Raw genomic sequence first — 25,643 nt, 5'->3', positions numbered from 1 at the left:
ATTGCTCTCATATTTGCTCTTTCTTTTTTTTGCTTTACCTTTTTGTCCTTTCTGTATTTCCATTCTTGCCTTTCTCGTAGTTCTTTCTCACATTTCCCCTTTAATTTTCTTCTTTGTCTTTCTTCTTTATTTCCGTAACTTTTCTTCGTAAATTTCTATATTCGTCTTTTTATTTTTTCATTCCTTGTGTTGTTTAGGTTTAATTTCCTTCTTCCCCCAAATGTCTTCCGTTTTCTTTCCCTACCATCTTGTAATTTCTCCTCTGTATTTTATTTCATCACTTTTCTTTTCCTCTTCTGATATATTATTTGTTTTTACTTCTCTCTTTTTCTTGTCCTTTTTAAACTTAAATTTCATTTTTCTGTCATATAATTTATTCTGCACGGTTTTGTAATCTTCAGTTTTCTTTTCTCTTCCCATTCATTTTCGTAATAATTTTCCTACCATTTCTACCCACATTTATTTTTGTACATGCATACATACATACATACATACATACATACATACATACATACATACATACATACATACATACATACAGCCACCGGCGTGACTCAGTCGGTTAAGGCGCTTGCCTGCCGGTCTGAATTTGCGTTCGGGCGCTGGTTCGATCCCCGTTTGGGCTGATTACCTGGTTGGGTTTTTTCCGAGGTTTTCCCAACCGTAATATGAATGCAAGGTAATCTATGGCGAATCCTCGGCATCATCTCGCTATCACTAATCCCATCGACGCTAAATAACATAGTAGTTGATACAGCGTCGTTAAATAACCAACTAAAAAGAAATAGACATATACATACAAACAGAACATGCACACACACAACATGCACATATGCTTTTCGCAATTTCAATAATACAGATTTTGACTCGTCATTTTCTCTTGCTTGATTCGGAATTCTCCACAGAAAATGAAATGTATTGTTAATTGGAAGAATATGTTTAATAGATGCAGTTTTATGTTCTGTAACATAATGTAGATTGAACAATTAAAAGATATTGGCGAATAGTTAATTTTGCATTCGGTATTGAAGTTGAAATAGTTGAGATGAAAGATAGGCCTAATGGCTGATAGAAAGTAGGATAAAACTTCGTAAAGCAAGAAATCACAACATACATAGCGAAAAATCGCAAAAATCAATTACAAGTGGTTCATCTTTCGATTTATTCTGTTCGAAATGACGCTAGAATTGTGTTTATGACCAATGTAAGGGATTATTGCATAGATGCAGTAGACTTATAGAGTTATACAGTAGAAACACTTCTACACGCAGGACTAACTTATTAGAACGAGCAGCAGCAGCTTGAGTATATGTATATCCTAATGAGTGTCTATTGAATGAATATTTTGTCTTACCTGCTTATCACGAAACTGGATTTCGACACGAAACTACATCACTTATCTGCTAAGCAGAATCAAATAATTTAGGATTTATTTATAAATTTACTTATTTATTTGCTTATTTATTGGTTTACTTATTTATTTATTTGCTTATTTATTTACTAGTTTATTTATTCAATTATTTTTATGTATGTATGTATGTATGTATTTATTTATTTATTTATTTATTTATTTATTTATTTATTTATTTATTTATTTATTATATTTAAACTGACAAGATTGCCCTCTTGACCGACCATAATGCCCTCTTTTCCATTCTAGCAGTTACTACATACAAGTACAACAAATACAGACAATCCCAGAAAATTATGAAAATTACATTTAAGTCCAATAGAGAATCAGCAGGATCACAGTGGAACACAAAAGAACGCAACTAACATAAATGCAAATTAAAAAAGGAAAGAGTAAATAATAATAATAATAATAATAATAATAATAATAATAATAATAATAATAATAATAATAATGGTATGTTTTAAAACCTCTAAAAATTATTAAACATCAACGATCTGAAATTATAATTTGTTGTTATACAAGGCTCTTGAAAGGTGTTACTGATGTTTTTCATAATTGTGATGATTAAGGTTCATACTACTGGGTGTTCAGTTCAAAATGTGTCATGGCTCGCTGTATGCCGTCATGTGGCTAGCCGATGAGCCTAGAGAATTCAATCTTCCTACACTTCCGCAGAGGTGTACAACCTAAGAGGCAGAAAAGTTGCCTAGCAAGTACGGCGTTCATTCTGAAGAGTACGTACCGATACGTACGGTAACGCCGGTAGTGGCAGGAATGTGAACTGTTTGGAAATACGTACTGTTGGGATATGGGGAGAGGGTTAAGACGATTACTTACATATTTGTTGACATTAACTTCGACGGTCAACATGGACACGGAGCATTTGATTTTGTTGTGGAATGTTACCGTACGCAACAGATGATAACAAATACCCTGCGTACGACTTGCCGGTGCAAAACACAGTTCGAAAGAGGTTATGGTAGCACACAGACCGTACAGACTCCCATCTGTTGCTACGACGTTCAAGTTATACCGTACACGTTCTCAAGTTCAGATTCAAGAACGCCTTAAATAATAGGCAACTTCTCTAACATATAAGCTGAAACTCGCTTCAAATCGGTGACCCAACAACAGTGACGTCATGACACACTTTAAAATGAACACCCAGTAGTGTCCTGCAATGTTCGAACATGAGAGAGGCAAGATATGTGCTAAAATCCTTAAGCTGTCAAAGCATGAGTAGAGGACAGTAATATTTTTATAACAAGGTGAAACAAACATGGCAGGCTTTTTTTCTGAAGAGCGAACAACGGCGAATATCGAATTTCGCCATACTCGACAAACTTGAACCGAACATAGGGCCTATAATGCACGACGCTAGTTTATACTGCGAAATTATTAAATGTATTTATGAAAATTAACTTAATATATGCTTATATTCTTTCAGGGAAAAGAATTTAACTTTAACTAAGAAATGCATTAGATCGAAGACTTGGCCGGACTTCATGCTCCGTGTGCAGAAATGTGTTCACTAGAGGCTTTTCCTTATTCGTTTTCGTTATATTTGAATCTAGTGAGCGTTGTGTCTTTGTTGGAAAGTGGCAAACTTTAACATATGATCAACGACAGTTCAAACAAACAAAAATTGCGAACTGATGTAATTAGGCGATTTTGTGTTGAATGTTATCTGTATCCGGTGTTCACAATGGCTAAGTAATGGGAATAAAGACACAGTTGTTTCACGCAGAAAGTTTTAATGACTGTAAGAAAAACACAACGAATGGCGGGTAAAAAACCATTCGCCGGAAATGGAATCCCTCACTCCGCGCTGTACAGCAAACTTTGGCGATCGTCACGTCGCATATATTATACAACTTTATTTTTTGTAGCACTTTTCAACTCCGTATTGAGAGAAAGAGAAATGGAGAGAGAGAAAACTACAGTACTTGTGACCTATAAAAGTTTATAAACTACGGATTCAGTGTTTGAACAAAAACCTACTGTAACCAGCAAGCAGTCTGGCACAGTATGCATTACTCGTACGCAGCTCCGGGACTGTAGAAAATCCCGCATTTTTACGTACGGTATCACTTCTCATAGTGACTATTGTAATAGACATTTTTAATTTAGAACACATGACATAAGTCGCAATCGTCATAATAAATAGATCTACTTAGGTCGTACAAGTGAACCTTCCATATCAGGTGAAACCACTTTGCAAGTTTATGTGCAGATAAAGATTGTATAGCTCGCGCAAGGAACGATTACCGAAAAACAGTAGTGGCGTTACTGTCTGTTTTCACGTATGTATGTAGGCACGCCGAGGGAGCGAGAGTTACGGGGCGATAGATATACTACCTCTTCCAAGAAGATGAACAGTTGAGGACATTGCCTGTGGAAATAAAGGTCGTAGCAAGAGAACAATCCGAAAAGAATTAAACGCGCAGCATATGTTTACGAATAAAACAATGATAACCTGCGAGGGGAACGCTCCATCACTACATATTATAATAAAATAAACGCACTTGAAACAACACACATATTCACATGCAGTGGAACTGAATAAAACAGTAATGTAACTATCACAAAGCAAGAGTGATTATATCGATTTCGTTTCACTTCCGAATGTACTCTTGAATATCATTCAAGCTATCTCGTGACCTTTCCTATCGCCCGATCTTCCTTATCGCATTGTTTTGTTCGCATTCCTGCCGTCGGTATTCCCTGCTTGTGAGACATATACCAGAAAAGTGAAGTGGGCCACAAAATTTGCCAATAAAAACTACGACATACTGAGATAATAATAATAATAATAATAATAATAATAATAATAATAATAATAATAATTATTATTATTATTATTTTATTATTATTATTATTCTAATAGTAATGATAATAATAATTAATAATAATAATAATCTGTGGCGCCACAGCATTTGAAGGGCCCAGACAGACCAATAGGGCCTATCGTTCGAAAATAATGTAACTTTTCATTTGTCTGTCTATCTATTATTCCTTGTTTAGGTGAGGGTCTGGAACTGCCCTTGCACACAGGCCGCTCGGGTGGAACCATTGTACTTCCCGTGATGCAATGCTATGCATGCCCGAAGGCTCCCCGAGCTGCATGCCGCCTCCGAACTCCCCTAGAGCCCACATGTTCCCTTTACCTTTTCACATAGGCCTCACAGAGGTTCCTCAACCCCGGTCCCACAGTTATTATGAGCTCAGTGGAGAGCCTACGGTGCGTAGCGCTACCACCAACAACGAATGACTGCATATCCGACGGGACCGGTAACTTGTCATTGTCACCAGTGTTTTTAAATCAGAATTTCGATGTGATAATTTTGATATGATAAAATCTTTTCCGACAACGTCCAAGATGCTGGTCGCGCAGTCTTTTTCTGAAGCTCTAAGGGCGTCTAGGCCTGCATTGGGAATTCCTATTGTCCATTCGTTGTAGTAACAGACATGTCCATTAATTTCATTACTGCATATTTTCCACTATGATTCACGCTTTAAATGTTGCTAGTAGGCTATATCAGAATATTATTAGTGTTCTATTTTTATAAAGTCGAAAGTTTAACACAGTAGTTACAGTTATGCTTTCATCATCATCATCATCATCAACCACAGGGATTAGGCCTATTGGCCTGTTCCGTCTTCAAAGTTTATGTCGTCTATCCATCTTGTTCTTGGTCTACCAACATTTCTGTGTCCTCTTGGTTCATAGTTCAGTATTACTTTAGGTAACCGGTCGTCATTCATTCTTCTTATATGTTGGTACCAATTATGTTTTTGTTGTTGTATTTTCTCAGTCAAATTAAACATATTTAGTTGTTCTCGTATATTTTTGTTCTTTTGATGATCTAAAAGAGTGAGACCAGCAACACTTCGAAGGAATTTCATTTCGCTGGATTCAATTTTCTTTCTAGTTGTTCGGTTTATAGACCAATTTTCTGAACCATAGGTTAATAGTGGGACAGCTAACGTTGTATAAAATTTTAGTTGTGTTGAACGTTGTGTTTTATTTTTTAAGGTCCTTCGTATTGTTCCACACATCTGTTGAAATTTACTCATTTTATTTTTGACGTCTTGTTCTTTTACGTATGATATATTGCAGCCTAAATAGTTAAAGGAGGATACCTGTTCTATGATTTCATGATTTAAAACTATTTTAAATCTTCTGTGATCAACTCCTTCAAATGCCATTGTTTTTGTTTTATGATTAGAAATTTTAAGATTATATTTTTCCATTATTAATTGTAGTTGATAAGCTGCCACCTGTAAGTCATCCTCCTATTCTGCTATCAAGATCTGATCGTCAGCAAAAAGCATGGACTTCAATAATGTCGTGCCTATATTTATGCCGGTTGTTATTTTATTCTGCCATTCTTCTGTGGCTTTATCTATGTATATATTGAATAATGTTGGAGATAAAGGGCAGCCTTGCTTAACACCCTGATTTACAATTATTGTATCACTCGTTTTGTTTCCTATTCTTACTGATATTCTTGTCTCGTATAAGCTTTTAACTGTTATGCTTTCATCGACATAATTTATTGTTAAAACAACACAGTAACAATAAAATTAAAATCAAAACTTTCAGATTGGAAATATGCGGTGATGACACACTTTTACATGCAAATGTTCAATAATTACGTCTGGCTAATATTGAAGAAGAGTTGCAGTATTCCGTACTCACCTTCTTCTCTTGGCGATAAAATTAGGATGCAAATATAACTGGAAAGAACTAAGCACATGGCTGTCAAGGAAAAGATACAATTGCAAGCAAAATATGCAGTCGGAAATACAATATTGGAACAAGTCAGATAATTTAAATAGCATTATTTAGTCTATAGATGGCTGAGTAGTTCAATTGGTAGATTGACTATGAACTGGAAGACCCTGGGCTCAATCTCAGGTGGTGATGGGATTTTTTTCGTTGCCAAAACTTCCAGAACAACTCTGAGGTTCACTCAGTCTCTTATCTGATTGAGTACCCGATCTCTCCTGGGAGCAAAAGGAAATCGGAGCGTGGTGCTAATAAAAACCTTATTCCACTACCGAACTCAAGAAAGAATGCAGCTATAACTCTATGACCCCAAGCGTCTTTATGGAGTATATACGTGGTACATTTGTCTCTACCTATTGAGATATAGCCTATCTTACTCGTATAATGAAGATTAAGATACTGAGATGAAAATTGAAAACTGTAACATATTACGAATAATCAATCCAACTTTCAATCCTAAGAATATCTAAATGAATGAAAGCTCACAAAATTGTGGAAAGACCGGTACTGCCAATTAGGAAAAAGGATGCAGAAGAACTCACTTTATTCGAGATGAAATTTCTAAAAAATATATGGGTATACTTTGTTAAATAGGTAAAGAAATTCTGATTATGCACCAAAAATTACACCAAAATATACATTTGTGTATACGGGGCTAACTGGCTGCAGTATATCAATAAAAATGGACAGAAACAGAATAAAATATATACTGTATACAGAGTGAACCGTAATATCATTAATTTCAGGGTGTTATTCTTTGAGATATTTCAAACGAAAAAGTTGAATACAATTTTGTTCGTTTTGCTTCCTTATCTAGATAAAAATGGTTTCATATGAAACATTTCGTAGCGTGTTTTGGAAAAGCCATTGATTTAATTCCCAATATACTCAGTCAGTTTGAGAGATCAGTGTGTTATTGATAATAAGTGATTGAAAAATGTTAGATTTGTCCATTAAATGCGCAGAAAGTTGATCCGAAGAAATGTAATTTTTCGTTCTGAAAAGGAATTTTAAAGTATTACATTTGTTCGGATCAAATTTCTACATATTTAAAGAATAAAACTAAAATTCTTTCAATCATTTATTATCATAATGCACTGCTCTCTTAAATTAGCTGAGCGTATTCCAAATTAAATCAATGACTTTCCCAAAACAACATATGAAATGTTTCACATAAAACAATTTTTATCTCGAAAAAGAAGCAAAAACGAGCAAACTTATATTACACTTTTTTACTTTTTTGTTTCAAATATCTCAAAGAAATTAATGACATTACTTATGGTATGTATATATATATATATATATATATATATATATATATATATATATATATATATATAATTTTTATTTTATTGGGTTATTTTACGACGCTGTATCAACATCTAGGTTATTTAGGGTCTGAATGAAATGAAGGTGATAATGCCGGTGAAATGAGTCCGGGGTCCAGCACCGAAAGTTACCCAGCATTTGCTCGTATTGGGTTGAGGGAAAACACTGGATAAAACCTCAACCAGGTATCTTGCCCCAACCGGGATTCGAACCCAGGCCACTTGGTTTCGCGGCCAGACGCGCTGACCGTTACTCCACAGGTGTGGACTGTAAGTATATATATACACAATATAATTTTATATATATATCCCTTGAAATACCATGAAAATAATGGCGACAGACCGTAGGAGGCCACTACACCTAAAAGTGGACAGAAGGAAAAAGAAGACTATGATTTTCATCATCAGCATCATCATGATGTTTGTGACCACTATGATGTAAGGTTTTAAGCCTTGATACCGTTGGCAGTATGTTTAAAGGTGTTATTGCTAATATCATTTGTGTCTAGGTTATTCAAGTGTCGTTTTCTCTCTTGAATAACCACTGGAATAACAGTTTTTGTCTATCTATTTTGTTAGGCCTATACCAACTAAGCATTTTTAACTCCCGCTAAGTTCCCTAGTTTGAATTGTTCTTTTTAGTGGTTAAGTCATTTTATTTCAACAAGTGATCATAATCATCTGGGCGGCTATTGAACTTGGGAATCGCTTTCCTTTAGAATTCAAACTTAGTTGTTTTACATGAATATTGCTTCAAATATAAAGCAAAAGTATAATATTATGATAATAATAATACAACTTAGAGTTGTTAGGAAACTTAGGCTACTCGGAAAGACCGTTAAAGAAAACATGCCTTAACTTCATTATGACAATTATGTATGAAATTATTCCAAGAAATCTGATTCACAGGCGCAGAACTTGTTACTCTCGTAGAAACAATACATAATTATTGCATTTGATTAGACACCTGGTACCAATACAAATTTGAGTTAATTAGTTGACATTTTTTACCTGTACGAACGTTCGTAATTGGTGACGTGAAGCGTATAAATGGATTCAATATCTCATTACAAACCTCCAGGTGAAACTTGAAATTAGTTTCTTAATGAAGCCAATATACGGAGGAGCAATTTGCGCACTCAATAGTCTTTGGCAACTGAAAGAAAAGCGAGGTTGGCGCTAGAAGTTTCCAGAATATTAGAAACATTCTTGGCGGGTCTCTCGGCACGAACACTTCCAACAGCTCAAGTCGTTTCCTGCAGAAGACACGTGTCACCAAATCGTAATGTTACGTCTTTACTATTTCACTTCTGAGCCTATTATTTTATTTTCTGTTCTCATTTCAGCGCTACTATCTGTTCCTAAATTCTGTAACTCATCTTTCTTTGAATGTATAGTATAAATATACATATATTCATGTATGAGGTCTCGCCATCCTCAATATTTAAATGTTTTTTTTTTTTTGTGCAACTGAATTGTCTCCTTTGGTAGAGCGAAAAACTGCGCAATGAAAGATTTCTGGTTGCAATACAGATGCGGACGGATTTCACTTGTCGAAATCCAAAACTGTGCTGATATGACATTTGGTCTGGAACAAATTTGAATTTTGAGCATTTTTCATAGGGTTAAAAGGTGGCCGAAGTGTGATCCTGACTACATCACATTTTCTAGTATCGACCTCAATAAAGTATGGAAGTCTTTCTTCCTCACGGTGCTTATCATTAATAAGGAAAATCATTTTCTTATTTTCCGATTCAACTGAAATACTAAGTTAAATAAGAGTCCAACAAAATAACTTTCAGCTGAAACTTTATTGTCGTCTTGTAAAATGTTTTAAGAGGCTCTGTGGCATAACACGCTTATGGAAATTAATTGTAGCCTACTCGTATACCTATACGATTTAAGGACAAATTAATTTTCTCTGAGATTTGTTTAAAAAATTAAATGAAAAGTGCAGGAGAATATCAAGTTCACAATTCTCTTAAGGGTCATATCATCATCTAATTCAGTATATTATTGCTAAATTTGGTGCTTTTCTTATCAAAACTGGTAAAGGAGATTATCACCTCCTTCATTAGAAACAGCAATAAATGTTGCAGTAATATACTGAATTAGAAGATGATATTATCCTTAAGAGAATTATGACTTTGATTGCTTTCCCCTGTATTCTTCAAATTTATTTTCAACAAATAAATAATGTTAAGTGTTTCGTAGCATCCACATAATTGCTTTAAACGTTGAAGTGGTTGTTGATTGGTGATTACAAATAATCGTAGGTCACTGCTTGATGATAATCGCCTTATCATAAACATAAAATAAATAATAATTTCAAGGAAAAAATTTTTCCGGGGCCGGGTATCGATCCCGGGACCTCGGCCGAACGCACCAATGCTCTACCGACTGAGCTACCCAGGAATATCACCCGACGCGGTCCGAATTTTTCCCTTTATATCCACATACCTTGAGTGGGGTGACGAGACGCCAGAAACCCACATAGAGTGCACACACACACTGTATGACTTGAAACTGTCGTTTCCTTTTGACTTGTTGGTGTAGAGCGTTGGTGCGTTCAGCCAAAAGTCTCGGGATCGATACCCGGCCCCGGAACAATTTTTCCCTTGAAATTATTGAAGTCTGCTTAATAGGGAGCTTTACCTGGAAGCTAGATTTGCATAAAATAAAGAACTTGAACTTTTAATGAATGTCGTAACCAGTGCAAGAAAATAAATGCAGCATTCACTCTCAAGTCACCTGTAATATAACGAATGTAATAGAAATACAATGATACTCAAACTTCATACTCTTCTCACATAATGATTTGTTTCGGGTTGCGTCGGTCTACTGCCGCTAAGGAGGAACGATATAATGCGGGTTGCATCGGCTCGCTCCCTGTAAGGAGCAAAGATCGTGTTATTACAGAAATGGTAACGGACATATATCTCGAATAGGTGTGCAACTATACACTACGTTCAACAATAACACGAATTGTGTGGCTGAAATAATGTAACGGCATTCTTGATCCGAAGATACTTCAATTCAGAAAGAAAATAAGAGCGATCAAATTTTTACAGGTTTAGTAATTACTAAAAAATCTACATTGTGTTGGAATTTCTTCTAACCTTTACAAGAAATAGTACAAATGACAATAATATATTTTGTTACGATGGCAGAATAAGTGGATGTTTAGGAAATATACTCCTAAGGCAGACAGTGACTGATAATTTATTATAACTTCTATCAGAATAATTTTAAGGAATTGTATAGGATTTTGTTGCTTTTTGTGCCATTTTCAGACTTGTTGATTTGCTAACACTGCCGAAGAGAAGATACTGGCGTGATCCATACGTTGAATAAGAAATACAGCTTGAAGTCGTGATCGATGTGGAATACGGCTAGCTAAATTCATTTTATCGAGTTCGTTCTGTTTTAGTATCACTTTTATACATTTTATTTTTAACTTTAACACATACAGAAAATTAATTACGTGCATTTAATATTAAATTTATTTCCAATATTAATTTCAATTGGTCCGTTTATTTAAACTTTCCCATTTGACATCCCAACACTTAAACAATAAACTTAGCTGATGCTGAATTCTAAAGAATAGATTGCCAAGTTATTTCCTGAGAAGAGCGTGTTTTCTCGTCCAATATTTGTTTCGGGAAGGCGATAGGTAAACTAGCTCAGCGCATTAGAAATCGTCTGACAAATTTTCATTGCTCGATAAATTCCATGAAACAGACTGAAAGGAAAACGCCGAACGGAGTGGGAGACCACCTGAACTGGCAGAGGAAAAGCTTATGAATATATCTGACTCTATGATGCAGATTACTTCAAAATCGTTATGTATGTTAGTACAACAGACAGATATCGGTCTTGTAGCAGCGCACAAAGCATTTCCGAAGGAACTAAAATTCTTCCTAAATAAAATAATGGCATTACAAAAAACTTAAAATCGCTCACTATGAAATACAATTAAGCTACTAAGAATTATTTCAAAATTTCTTCGGACAAAGAAGTTTAATGTGCTTAATGTTACTTTTTACACAACAAGGTTTGGTTTCACATTTCCAGCTACACAAATTCACAGAACAGGCGATTATGGTCGTCGGAAAATCTTCGAAATTTACATGCTCCACCACATGAACGGAAATTTTGAGTTCTGGTTCATAATTCCAGATGTTCTATTTTTTTTAGAAACAATCAATAGTGAACGTTGTCTCTCTGACATTCTGTATTATTCCGTCAACCAACTTGATATTAAAGTTAAGTAGCTTACGTATACACAGCTGACAGATTTCTACAACATTTAACAGAGATTTTTTGAGAACGCAACATTATTTTAAAATATATGGCCCCCACTTTCCCCATACCTGAAACCACTAGACGTTTATCTATGGCAAGCAGCAGAATATACAGTGTATGGAGATCTGTATATAAGGAACATTTCACAACAAGGTCTGATGAAAGTGTTTGAAAATAAAATTAATTGTCTTCCGGGGTCTATTGATTGTCATAGACTTCACTTCCAACATTTATTGTAAGGTCTGAGTGGAGTGAAAATGCACAGTGATCTTCGGAACATTCTGTACACCAGACTTTACGATCTTATGGTCTTAAACAGTATTTAATAGAATGCACTTTAAAAGGAAAAGCGTACTTAAACATTTATATGTAGGCTATAAGAATTTTGACTGCAGATTTCCGCCACTTCACTCGTATTTGAAAGCTACAAAAGAAACAATATTATGTACAATTACTTCTGATGAAACATTAAAGAGCAGAGAAATGCAATACGGAAGAGACAAACAAAAGATCTACATCACACCAGATCTGTAGCCACTTAGGTAAGAGCGCCGCTTTAATTAAATGTTTATCGACAAGGAAGAGTTGAGTGCTGCTATGCAAAGTGGAATTTTGAAAGCTTTGTGATACTGCAAGCTAAATTAAATTATGCAACGTGATATGGAAAGTAGTTCAATAATTTGACTATATCATTGACATTTAATGCAAACACAACTTTCAGTTTTGATTGAAACCATTTAATGAATATATTACCATAAATACGTTTAGGTTTTTCAGAACTTTCCGTTCAGAAAGAAATAAGCTACTTCAACAGTGTAATAAATGTTTTCAACACTTCAAAATATCACGTTAGTTTCAGCTTGAGATGCAAATAATGTAAGTTACAATTTTGGCTGTACTTCGTGGACATATGGTTAGCGATTGGCTATTGTTTTTTTAATTATTCTAGAGAGAAAGTACTACTGGTTGGTTATGATCACCTTTTGGTGCAAAACTAACTTTAAAACATTATGTTTACTAAAATGCATAGTTTATTGACAGAGGAAAGATATAATATTTACGCAGTTTAAATCAGTTTTCGAATTATCCTTTTAAAACAGTGTCCATGAGATGTCTATCCTGATTTTGAAAACATTATCCCAATCTAGAAGAAGGAAAAATGCATTACCAATTATTCTAGTGGTCTATTTTGCTCTCTTAAATCATGAATAACATTGTTACTGGAGGCTAAGATATGGCGCGAGATTTCAAAGCCTCCTAGCCACCCTAAAATATTATCCTTTTATGGGTCGCTGTGATGCGAAGCCTCAATGTTGGAACCTCGAAGCCATTCATTAAAACAACTCCATTAATATTTCAAATACATTGAACATTTTTCATCATAACGATTTTAGGGTTTTGAAATATCCTGTTTTGAATTTTAATATGTTTGGTAGATCATGACTGTACTGTTATAATGCTTGTGACCTCAGGCTTTTTGATTTGTACCACGTCTGTTGTAGTGAATGTTTCCAGATCTGGGCTAACCTGAGCTTGAGTTTTGAGCGGAATTCTATAAATGACGATTCGTGCTCAAGTATTTGCATATTCTTAACCCTCGCAACTTAGCTGCTCTAAAATTTCATGTTACTTATCTGTTTTTTTTTTACTCGAAGAATATTTGTTATTAATAATTAGTATATTTGATAGATTACTGCATTTTTATATACCGTACAAGCAAATTGAAGTTTTTATTGCACCTAGATTTACTCACTATGTTCAAATAATGAATAACTTAATTAAATTCGTTTAATGGCAGACTATACTGTATCTGTGTTTTTATTTTTTCAATTATCAATTTTAGGTCCATTATTGCTTCTAGTCTATATTAATTATTTACTTCAATCATAGATAATATGTAGGGTAAAGGTTGGTAATATCGTGATAGCAGTAATATTGTGATACCATGTTTGAAGGTCTACCATGGGATTACCAATCGGAATAGAAGCGCGTTTTTCAAGGCAGTCCGACCGACAGGCAGTGGCCCTTTAGTGAGCATAATGGCGCCGCAAGGGAAGGCACGTATGAGTGTACAGGCTTCAACAAAGAATGAAAAGTGTTGTAAAACCAGGTGAGTAAACATAAAAATTAGTGTCTGTCGATATATTAGCAGTATGTCTTTAATATGCTGTATAGACACATACTCTGACGATTTTATACAAGTGTAGCATCTTCTCGATTTTTTAGAGTGCAAGCAGTTTATGTAACTTGATACATATGGCGGAGGGAGGCTTACGAATTATGCCTTCTTCCTTACAGTTCCGTTCCGTCTTCTGCTAGCAACGGTGATAGGAAAGTCAACAAAAGACGAACGTACAGTGTTGTCAATCTACAAAATACTATGAAAATGGTGTTGAATGATAATTGGACTATATACAAGCCAGCAAAGGAGTGTGGTGTACCCTGGAGTACACTGAAGGTTCATATTAGTCGTAACGTTGGAGATGCTGATGTTGGAGAGGGCGGGCCATTTGAAGTTCCTAAACTCAGGCGTCCCTTCATGCTACCGGTACCTAAATTATTAGAACTGAGGTTAGTGAAGTATATAATTGAAATGCAAGAATTAGGTTTTGGGCTGAATGTGACACAAATAAAGCGTCTTGGATTTGAGTTGTCGAAAGCCACTTCAAAAACGTCTTCATTTAATGAAGACAGAGAAAAAACAGGACCATTTTGGTGGTGGTCATTCAGACAAAGATATGGCTTATCATCGAGAGCACCAGAAAAGTTAGCAGTAAGTCGAACTGTTACAGCTAATAAAGAAAATATTGAGGACTTCTACGATAAACTGGAACATACAGTAGCCAAGCTTCAGCTGCAACAGAAGCCAGAAATAATGTTTAACTGTGACGAGACAGGAGTCACTTTTGTGGTGAAGCCTTCGAAAATCGTCGCGGAAACAGGAAAGAAAATAATTTACAGCAAGACTTTTGCGGAGAAGGGAGTAACACAAACTAGATTAGGTTGCTGTAGTGCCTCTGGAACAGCAATTCCGCCTATGATAATTTTAAAGGCGTGAGACTAGTAAATGGTTTGGACAAAGACGCTCCAACAGGATCACTAATCAGTGCATCGAATGGCTGGATAAGTTCAGAACCTTTCTTAAAATGGATGAATTACTTTGTAAGGAACATTTCACCAGCCAGACCAGTGTTGCTATTATTAGATTCGCACGCATCACATGTGGGAATAGGTGTCGTTGATTTAGCTCGTGAAAATGATATCCACTTGATGACATTTCCGAGTCATTGCAGCCACATTCTTCAACCACTGGATCTCAGCGTTTATAAATCATTGAAGAATGCATGGGCCAACAAACTTGAACGTTACAAACATAACAATCCTGTAGGCGCTCCAACTAGATTCGACTTCGGCAAGTTGTTTTCTGTGCCGTATGCAATTGAATTTAGTGCAGAAACGATTAGAAATGGGTTTAGAAAAGCTGGAATTTATCCCATGAATCGCAATGCAGTACAATCTGAAGCAATTGCATCTTCTCGTCTAATAGCTAGAGATGGAGATTCCAGTCAAACTCGAACAGCAACACTTCCATCAGACAGTGCCAACGGGATTGTGGGGAACACCTTGTGCTTGCCCAAATGCTCTGATGGTAATGCTGGAAAGCGCAGCAGAAATGTAGATCCAAAGGCCAGAGTGCTTATTCCGCTACCAGAGAAAAGATTTCGTGGTAGACCAAAGAAGACAGAAGCAGCAAACGCAGCTCCCTCAACAGAGCCTTCATCGACTAGTTCTGAAGAGAATGAAACGGCTTGCAAAGTGTGTCATGGCATGTATTCAAGAGATGTTGCAGCTCGTAATGGGGCACAGTGGATTCAGTGCATATTTTGCACAAGATGGTATCATTAACTATGTGCTAATGCTGATGATTCACCCTAGTTCATGTGCTTTGAATGCGACAAATCCGTGGAATTCTCAGATGACGACAGTGATTAGTGCTTAAAGTGTCCAGTTTGCAAGGACCTTTCAGTGTCTTTAATTGTAAGGTTGGCAATATTACTTGATTGAAAGGGACTTTGTATTAGATACTATGTTGACTGAAAGCTAATGTTCCAAGCTTTAATTAAGTTTAATTTGAATTTGTATATTTGCAGTCTAAGTTAAAAGAATTATCACGATATTACCAAACATCTATCACGATAATACTCTGTATATCACGATATTGCTAGGTATAATTTCATTTAATCAATTAACTTTTTCCTCCAAAGTCTTAAAATTGTTTACTTTTATTCTATAATGTATGAGTAAGGAACACTCTGAACTTCCATCACTGCCAATTTAGTTATATTATGAAATTTTGTTTTGAAGAAAACTGCATTTTATTTTGAGTTATCACGATATTACCAACCTTTACCCTATGTATATATTATTCAACTGCAAATGGGTATATACCCGGTGGCAGTGGTAACTAATTACACTCAATATTGATAATTAATAATAAATACAATTAATAATAATAATAATAATAATAATAATAATAATAATAATAATAAAAGGGAGCATCCTAAATTAAATGAAGCACGATCACTTAAAATAACATTTAAAGTAAATCTAATTTGTATCTTAACCCTAACTTGGAACTAAAACCAACGAATATGATATGTTCATATATGAACAAGTACCTCTCAGCACTACACTCATTTTGCTGACAACTCACTCATTGCACTGAACCTTCGATACATTTCACTGATTCTATCCTGATTTCACTAACACTTCAAAACATTTCACTGATCAAATACTTTGCACTGCCACTATAAACTATAAAACTTCACTGACAGAAACATTATTCACTTAGGCTACACAACACACTTCACTTACACAACACACTTCACTGACACAACACACTTCTTCACTGATACAACACTGCAAATAACAAAATGTCAATTACATCCTTTAAATAGTGTGTATAATATACTACCGTCTATTAGTAATGTCCTTAAGCCTATTTTTAAATACTTTTTGGTTATTGGTAAAGCCTTTAGTAAGTCTGCAGGTAAAGCATTTCAGTCCCTGATAGTACGTTTGAGAAAAGAAAACTTTCCAGTGTCCGTCCTCTGTCTTCTTTCCCTCAATTTATATGAGTGGCCGTTCCTTGAAGAGTAATTTGGCGGCTGGAACCTATTTTTTATTTCTCTCCAGGTAGGCTCACCTCTGTATGTTTTGAACATTGCGCATAATCGAATTCGTGTTCTTCTGTTCGTGAGTGTATCCCATTTTAATGGTGAATTATTTCGACAACGCTTGAAAGCCCGTTTTTTAATCTTTTCCGGTGTTTTAATATGTTCTAATCTGTAAGGATCTCCGGTTATATTACTTACAGATGATAGAGTGTATTTATCTCAAGTAAACAATACAATCACTTTATAAATACTTTAATAAAGTTTTGAAATTCATGAATGAATGGTGTAATGAAATTTTGTACACATAATAGCCTTAATTTTTCCTTTAAGGATAATAAGAGGTCTGCATGAAAAAATGTAAAATGTCTTTCGAAACTATAGAAATAATGAATTTACATTATGATTACATTTTTTCTTGATGTTTTATATTAGATCCAAAAAAAATTAGTACTAATAAAATTGTTCAGAATTTTAATACAAGAAACAGAGCACTATCTACGCTTTGTTAGTCTCAGCTGTTATATAAATGTTCACTATTCATGTATTACCATCTTTAATGCACTGCTTAATTCCCTTAAAGTTACGAAGAGCCAAGAGAAAAAGTTCAGAATGTAATAATACTCATATCTCCTAATAAAATGATGAATTCTTTGTTTGCAAATTTAATTAATTCCATTGATATTTATTGTATATTGTTGTATAGCGTTTGACTTCTTGCACATCTTAACGCTACAATGCTGGTATAAGATCCATGGAATGAAATGAAAACTGAAAAACTGGCCACTAACTCGAAGACGTTAATCCAGCCTTAAAATATTATACAAAGACATTATTATGACGTAAGGCAAGAAAACGACGGATAACTCATGGTTTCCGGCGAGGGCGTAACCATTTCTTCGGCACTTCTACAGTACATAATAGTACTAGCAATAAATATGCAATGATTTGGACTTACCATGCTCACAGTCGTTCTTGGAAATGGCCCCCATTTGCAGCCTTACACAACTGACATCTTCTGATAAATCAATGAATAATACTCTAAAGTTCCACATCATTGATAGCCTCGATTTCTTCTCATATAAAACCTCTTCCTTTAAATCTTATAGCAAGTGTTCTTTCTAATTGTTTCGGCAAAAGACATAGGTCTGTTTGGAAACTTTATTCGAAATTTACGTCGTTTTCGCGCACGACCTTCTGCCTTTTATGTACGTATTCTACATATATACATGTTCACATAATGACAATTATTGGTGGGCATTATCTAAATACACAATACTCACTAAACTTTATACACTAACTTTGTACAATTGAAGAATCAAGACTTTTTAACATGACTTGTGACTACAGCGAATGCCATATGGTGACTGAGGATCTACTACGCCGCACCTTCAACAACCCCCGCATCGCAGACAGCACAGGAAGTGGGCCGCCAGTAACCCGCCGTTTTCTCGCCTCACGTCATAATAATGTATCTGTATAAGAGGGAATATGACACTAGGATATTGTTCTGCATAAATTCGCCTTGTTTCGTTAGCATTTCCGTAAGCTGCTCCATATTTCATAAAAACATGTCTGCTAATTAAACATTTTAAAGTGATACATTTTTAATGATTGGAAATTTATAAACAGGCATACAAAGAAAGCAAATGACTTTAATTGCCTTTGTGGTAAGGGGAATCGCTGAAACAATTTAATTTAGCAGTGGACGATAATAGAATAAATGAAGAATTTTGACTTTGCTGTAGTAACTCGATACAGAAGGATATTCAACAATATTTTCCTTTAAAAAATGTTTAATTGCAAGCCGTCTATCGCATCTGAAAATTAGGAATAGTTATTATGAAACACTTTGTAGAGGAGGAAATTAATAACTTACTCCTAATTGAAGGTTCCATTAAAGACGTAGATTATATCCTGCAACGAGTACTCCAAGGTCATATAAGGAGTCAGAATATAGAAGCTTAAAGAGCTCCTTCTCATGAAAGACCTGCCAGACAGTTTTCCTCAATGACTTCTGTCTCCTTCTCACCTACTTGATTCAATTCCCACCTCCCTTTACAGAGATTCTGAAGCGATAGTACTGGATAGAGATGCTTGGATAATGATGCCACCTAAGATCTTGGTAAGCCTTCTATAACCAAAACGTTGTAGTTTGAGGGTATGAATGCTCTTTTCATTTATATCCAATATCGCTCCTGGAGTGTAGACACGATTTAAAAGCTTTTCATTTCGATATATAATATTTTATTGAATGTATAGGGAGATCTGCCTTTATGGAATAGGGATATTATAAACTGAAATATGACGGCGCACCCCGATGTGGATCCAATTTATAAAAGATTATCATTGTTAGAGTCGACGAGTTAATAGGGAATTAGAATTTGTCGACTGAAAAACGTTTGCATTTTTATGTCGTCCCATTACATATTGATATAGGATTTTTTTGAAATCATATTAGCCTATCAAAATACAATAAAGTTTGATGAGTTTAAAGCGTAATTTCATCAAACACAATTTGCAATTAGAACACGAAAATAGATCATAATGTTCAGAACTGCAACTGCATATAACTACCCCTTTCAACTAGTTATTGGCTTGAAAAATAGAACACTGAACTGTTAATAATGTGATCTCTATGCAGTTGCATGGAATAAACTGCAAAATGAATGTTAATTGTTTGTGTCTTCCATGGAGTATAAATAGGAAACCTATTCTCAATATGAAACTAAATTATCACTCTTACGATCGCTATAAGAAGACCATGTTCTTAGGAAGAAAAATAAAGAGGGTAAACGTGCGAATTCTTTTTTTTAACTAGGTTATTTTACGACGTTTATCAACATCTTAGGTTATTTAGCGTCTGAATGAGATGAAGGTGATAATGACGGTAAAATGAGTCCTGGGTCCAACATCGAAAGTTACCCAGCATTTGCTCATATTGGGTTGAGGGAAAACCCCGGGAAAAACCTCAACCAGGTAACTTGCCCCGACCGGGAATGGAACCCGGGCCACCTGGTTTCGCGGCTAGACGCGCTGTTACTCCACAGATGTGGACTGCGAATTCTAAATGAGGCAGTAAAGCAAGTGGACGACTTCAAATAGTTGGGGTGTAGTATAAGCAGTAACATGATCTGGTGCCAAGAAGTCAAAAGGGGGATAGCAACGGTCAAGGAAGCTTTTAATTGAAAAAGGAGCATCTTCTGCGGACCTCTGGAAAAAGAACTAAGAAAGAGACTAGTGAAGTGTTTTGTGTGGAGTGTGGCATTGTATGGGGCAGAAACGTGGATATTACGACGAAGTGAAGGGAAACACCTAGAATTATTTGAAATGTGGATATGAAGGAGGATGGAGCGTGTGAAATGGACAGACAGAATAAGAAACGAAAATGTGTTGGAAAGAGTGGACGAAGAAAGAATTGTGCTGAAACTGATAAGGAAGGGAAAAAGGAGTTGGTTGCGTCACTGTATGAGAAGAAACTGCATACTGAAGGCTGTACTGGAAATAATGGTAAACGGGAGAAAAGCTCGAGGCATAAGAACATATGGAATGATAGACATCAAGATATAGCTATGGATCATATGCGGAGACAAGGAGAAAAGCAGAAAATGGGAAAGATTGGAGAATGCTGGGTTTGCAATGAAAGATCTGTCCTTTGTCAGAACACTATGAATGAATGAATGATCGTTATCAATCATGGTTATCGATAATATATTTTTCTTTGTCTTATCCTTGTTCTACGTGACTGATTCCCGTGTTATCCTTATATTTCCCTTCTTTTCGTTGTGTATCTCTTATTTTCCTTATTCTTATTCTCGTCATATCCTTGTTATTTTTGATTTCGCCTTGTTCTTTTCTTCCTTCTTCTTGTACTTCCCTTGTTCCCTATTCCCTTTTTTTTCTTGTCTTATCCTTGTTCTGCTTGTCCTCCCGTAATCCTTGCTTTCCCCTTGTTCTTCTTCTTGTATTTTCTTTTTTTCCTTTGTCTTGTCTTATTTATGCTAATTTTTTCTTCTTCTCCTTACATTCCTCTATTTTTCACCGTCTTGCTCTTTTTGTACTTGTCTTATTTGTCTCCTTATACTCCCCTTGTTCTCCTTGTATTATTCCTGTTCTCGTTGTATTCTCTTTATTCTTATTGTATTCCCTGGTGATCCTTGTATTCCTCTTGTTTTTGTTATTTCATTTGTCGCATCACTCGCATGTATTCCTACGTAAAGATATGAAGCAATAATAAACCTATGTACGTGTCGAATTATTGTGTACAATAAATCTATTAGAAGGAAATAATGGTTTCCTCTCTCATCTTCAAAATATTCCGCCTGAACCTCCATTGGTCTAAGTCAGCGGTGACCAAAACTTGAACGGCAGTGATTACACGCGAAAGACTGTCTAAAAGTAAGGAGATGGAGTAGAGGTACATGGCATAAAACTACAAGGTATTCGTGCACTAACACTGATTTCTTTATCAACCCCGCGAATAAAAATAGCAATCTTTGCTGTATCAGCAATGTCGATTGACAAGTTAAATTGTGACCTAGCCACTGTCTCTACTTGGGCGGCCAATTTCGGACTCGCACTTAATCCAAGTAAGACTCAAGCCATAATTATTGGACATAAGCGTTTAGTTAACTCCCTTAATAACAGTAATCTTTCAGTTGTTACCCTTAACAACACGCTAATCTCTTATTCATCTATCGTAAAAAATCCTGGCTTCTTTTTTGATAATAATCTAAGTTGGAATTTTCAAGTTAAAGAAACGATAAAAAAATCTGTTCCTCCATTCACTGTTTGAGTCGCTTGAGGAATTTCTTGCCCCAGCAACTATTACCCTAGTACAAACCCTAGTAACGCCGCATTTCGATTATTGTGACGTTTTGTTAAGTGACCTAAGTTCTGAACTGCCAGTCAAGTTACAGCGAGCTCAGACTATGTGCGTCAGATACGTGTGCAACATCCAACGATATGATCACATATCACCGTCCTTCGCAAGTCTTTCGCAAGTCTCTCGTAGCTCCGACTTAAAGAACATAGAACTTTACACACTTTGTCTTTACTCTTTCGAATTCTGCACACTTCAACACCAAATTACCTTTCGTCTCGTTTCTCTTATCTATACTCTAACCATGACGTAAATACCAGATCACTTATCTGTGGCACGCTAAGTATACCTCTTCATAGAACATCTTGTTATTCATCATCTTTTACAATATCCACCTCGCGTCATTGGAATTCCTTGTCACAAAGTATTAGGGGCTGCAAGACAACAAACACCTTTAAGAACAGCTTAAAAGATAACCTTATTAGCATTTCACTCCAATCATACTGATTTAAACTATCACTGACTACATTGTTACTTTTTTCTTTAGACATCATCCTGACTGTGCTGTATTTTCAAAATTGTCTCATAATAATCTCTTTCTATTATCTAATATTATTTGAAATATATTAACATTCTATGTATTTTAGTTTAATTCTGCTACACAGTTTATTTCAGTGTTTAATTAATAGTTCATAGTATTTTGTTGTTTAATTCGTAAAGAACTCTTGTATACTTGTAACTCTCACCTAAATCAAATTGTTGAATTCTTTGTAAGTTCATGCATATGTATATACACTTTTTGCTGGTTGAGTGGAAGAGAAGGCCTTACGGCCTTAACTCTGCCAGCTAAAATAAATTATTATTATTATTATTATTATTATTATTATTATTATTATTATTATTATGATTATTATTATTACTGTCATCAAGAACCAATAAAAAACTTATACAAATTTTCTTGCTTTTTTTTTAAATTCCTCAATAAACACAATCAGAAATTTCCTGAATTCTTATGTGGATATTTATTCGAGAAATGCACAGTTTTTCAAAATTAATTAACAACTTTCATTGAACAAATTATTTCAGTCACCTTGATCATTACGCTTTTATAAAACTCTCCTCCGTTGGAAGGCTTAAGAGAACGAGCTATTTCGTTCGCCACTACATTTATTTATATCATGTTTCTTTTCATGATGATCATTGAAGGCTGATTTCTGTTCTTGGAATTTAATAGCTCACTTCATTACTACATTAGCACGAAATATTCAATAAGTTTCTCTATATTATTATTATTATTATTATTATTATTATTATTATTACTATTATAATATTATTATTGCTATTATTATTACTTTATTATTATTTTTATTATTATTATTATTATTATTATTATTATTATTAAATCAATAACTCGTAAATAACTGATAATAGTCATAAAAAATTTAAAGAAAGGAATTAAAATGGTGATATAGCGTAGTAATAGTTATTTTATCATTCAAGGGAAGATGTAGGCCTATATATTGAGGCACGTGTATAAGAATTATGGTAACACTTGCTGATAAATAATAATAATAATAATAATAATAATAATAATAATAATAATACCTGTTATGCCTGTGTATTCAGAGTAAAGCCCTATAATGTCTCTTTTATATAGGCCTACTACTACAACTACTAATTGAACCGTTGAGCAAAGTAACATATTACATTTTCTCCTACAGAACAGCGAATACACTACTCTTCCTATTCTGTACGAAACCTTCTGTTCCTACCCGTAGAGGCAGAGGGTTTGTAGTACGACATGGTACCGACACTGCTTACCATCAGTACGTGAGCGAGACAGAATTGTACAGGAAATTCGCCTTACTAGTGTGAATGTCTTTGATTACACGATGTAATCACGATACCCGGTTTGGTCACCGCAGCTCTAAGTAGTGACTCAACTTGGGAACTTTTGAAGAACACATAATTACGACATCCAGTAGGCTATCATAAAGGAAACGATAGTGAGAAAGTTTATTGAATTTTCAGCAGTGAGTTATGTCTGTGCGGTTACATAATTAAACTTTTGTTGCTTTGTGTTTATGACGTTCTTAAAATAGAAATGTTCAATAAAATACTCTTGCGAAGAAAAACTAAGTTTAAAGAAAACTCTTGACGTGGGATTGATACTGTTTGAATGTTGCAAAGAAAAGAAAAGAACTAGAAAGAGTTCGTTATACGCTGTACAACTGTCAAGAACAAGAACACGGATACTAAATCATGGTGAAAGACAAGTTAAGAAACCCACGTCAGCATGGGAACATCCATATGACACTAATATTTACTTGGCGTGCACAAGAAGGCTTTCAACAGTTGAAATGCATAATCTATGAATTTATTTTGGAGGTGAAGACGTCATAGGCATGGTCTGCAGGTATGCATGACAAGACAATTTTATTGTAAGGCCCTCGCTAAAGAAAATCTTTATGTAGGATACTCTTTCTTTCTTGACAAAAATCATAAGTTACTTTAATAAAAAGTTAGTGCTCTATCCCCCAAATGTATTGTTCTTTTTTTTTACTTACTTTATTTAATGGTGCTAGCGAGGTAGTAGTAGTAGTAGTAGTAGTAGTAGTAGTAGTAGTAGTAGTAGTAGTAGTAGTAGTAGTAGTAGTAGTAGTAATAATAATTTATAAAACAGTTATATTAACGGTTGTTCTGTATGGTTGTGAAACTTGGACTCTTACTCTGAGAGAGGAACATAGGTTAAGGGTGTTTGAGAATAAGGTGCTTAGGAAAACATTTGGGGCTAAGCGGGATGAAGTTACAGGAGAATGGAGAAAGTTACACAACACAGAACTGCACGCATTGTATCCTTCACCTGACATAATTAGGAACATTAATTCCAGACGTTTGAGATGGGCAGGGCATGTAGCACGTATGGGCGAATCCAGAAACGCATATAGAGTGTTAGTTGGGAGACCGGAGGGAAAAAGACCTTTGGGGAGGCCGAGACGTAGATGGGAGGATAATATTAAAATGGATTTGAGGGAGGTGGGATATGATGATAGAGACTGGATAAATCTTGCACAGGATAGGGACCGATGGCGGGCTTATGTGAGGGCGGCAATGAATCTCCGGGTTCCTTAAAAGCCGTTTGTAAGTAAATAATAATAATAATAATAATAATAATAATAATAATAATAATGCTTTATGTTTTGTGGCACAGTAAGAACGTGACGCCTTCTCTTTCACTCAACCAGAAGATAAACAGGAAATACATGATATTATAATGTTAATACAAAATAAAGTTATAACTTATATGTATACCTAAGAAAAAATCGAAACAGAAAAATATGCATAAGGCAGAGGATTATCGAACTTAAATATTTAAACTAGATGACAAATTAAATTATATGATTATTTTCTGAACTAGGTACAATTGTGAATTCTAATATATACCCTGGAACACTGTGAGTTCTAAGATGTTTCACTTTGGACTTGAAAGCGTTTAATGTTGGGCAATCCCTAACATCAATAGGTAAAGAATTCCAAGAACGAATAGTGTCTATTGTAAAAGACAAAGAATACGCGGAATTTCTGTGGAGAGGAACTGACAATAGAGTGTCGTGTTGTGACGGGTATACAGATTATGATGTGTGGATAGATTATGAAATCGTGATGAAAGGTATTTAGCGCTTGATGTATGCAAAATCTGTTAGAGAAGAGAAAGGCAATGCAGACTGAGTCTTTCAGTCAGTCGGAGCCAAGACAATTATTGAAAGACAAAATTGTAAGTCAACCACAAGTAATAAAATTATTAATT

The sequence above is a fragment of the Periplaneta americana genome, chromosome 8 (genome assembly GCF_040183065.1).
Source record: "Periplaneta americana isolate PAMFEO1 chromosome 8, P.americana_PAMFEO1_priV1, whole genome shotgun sequence".
Classification (NCBI taxonomy): Eukaryota; Metazoa; Arthropoda; class Insecta; order Blattodea; family Blattidae; genus Periplaneta; species Periplaneta americana.
This window is presented reverse-complemented; position numbering follows the sequence as displayed.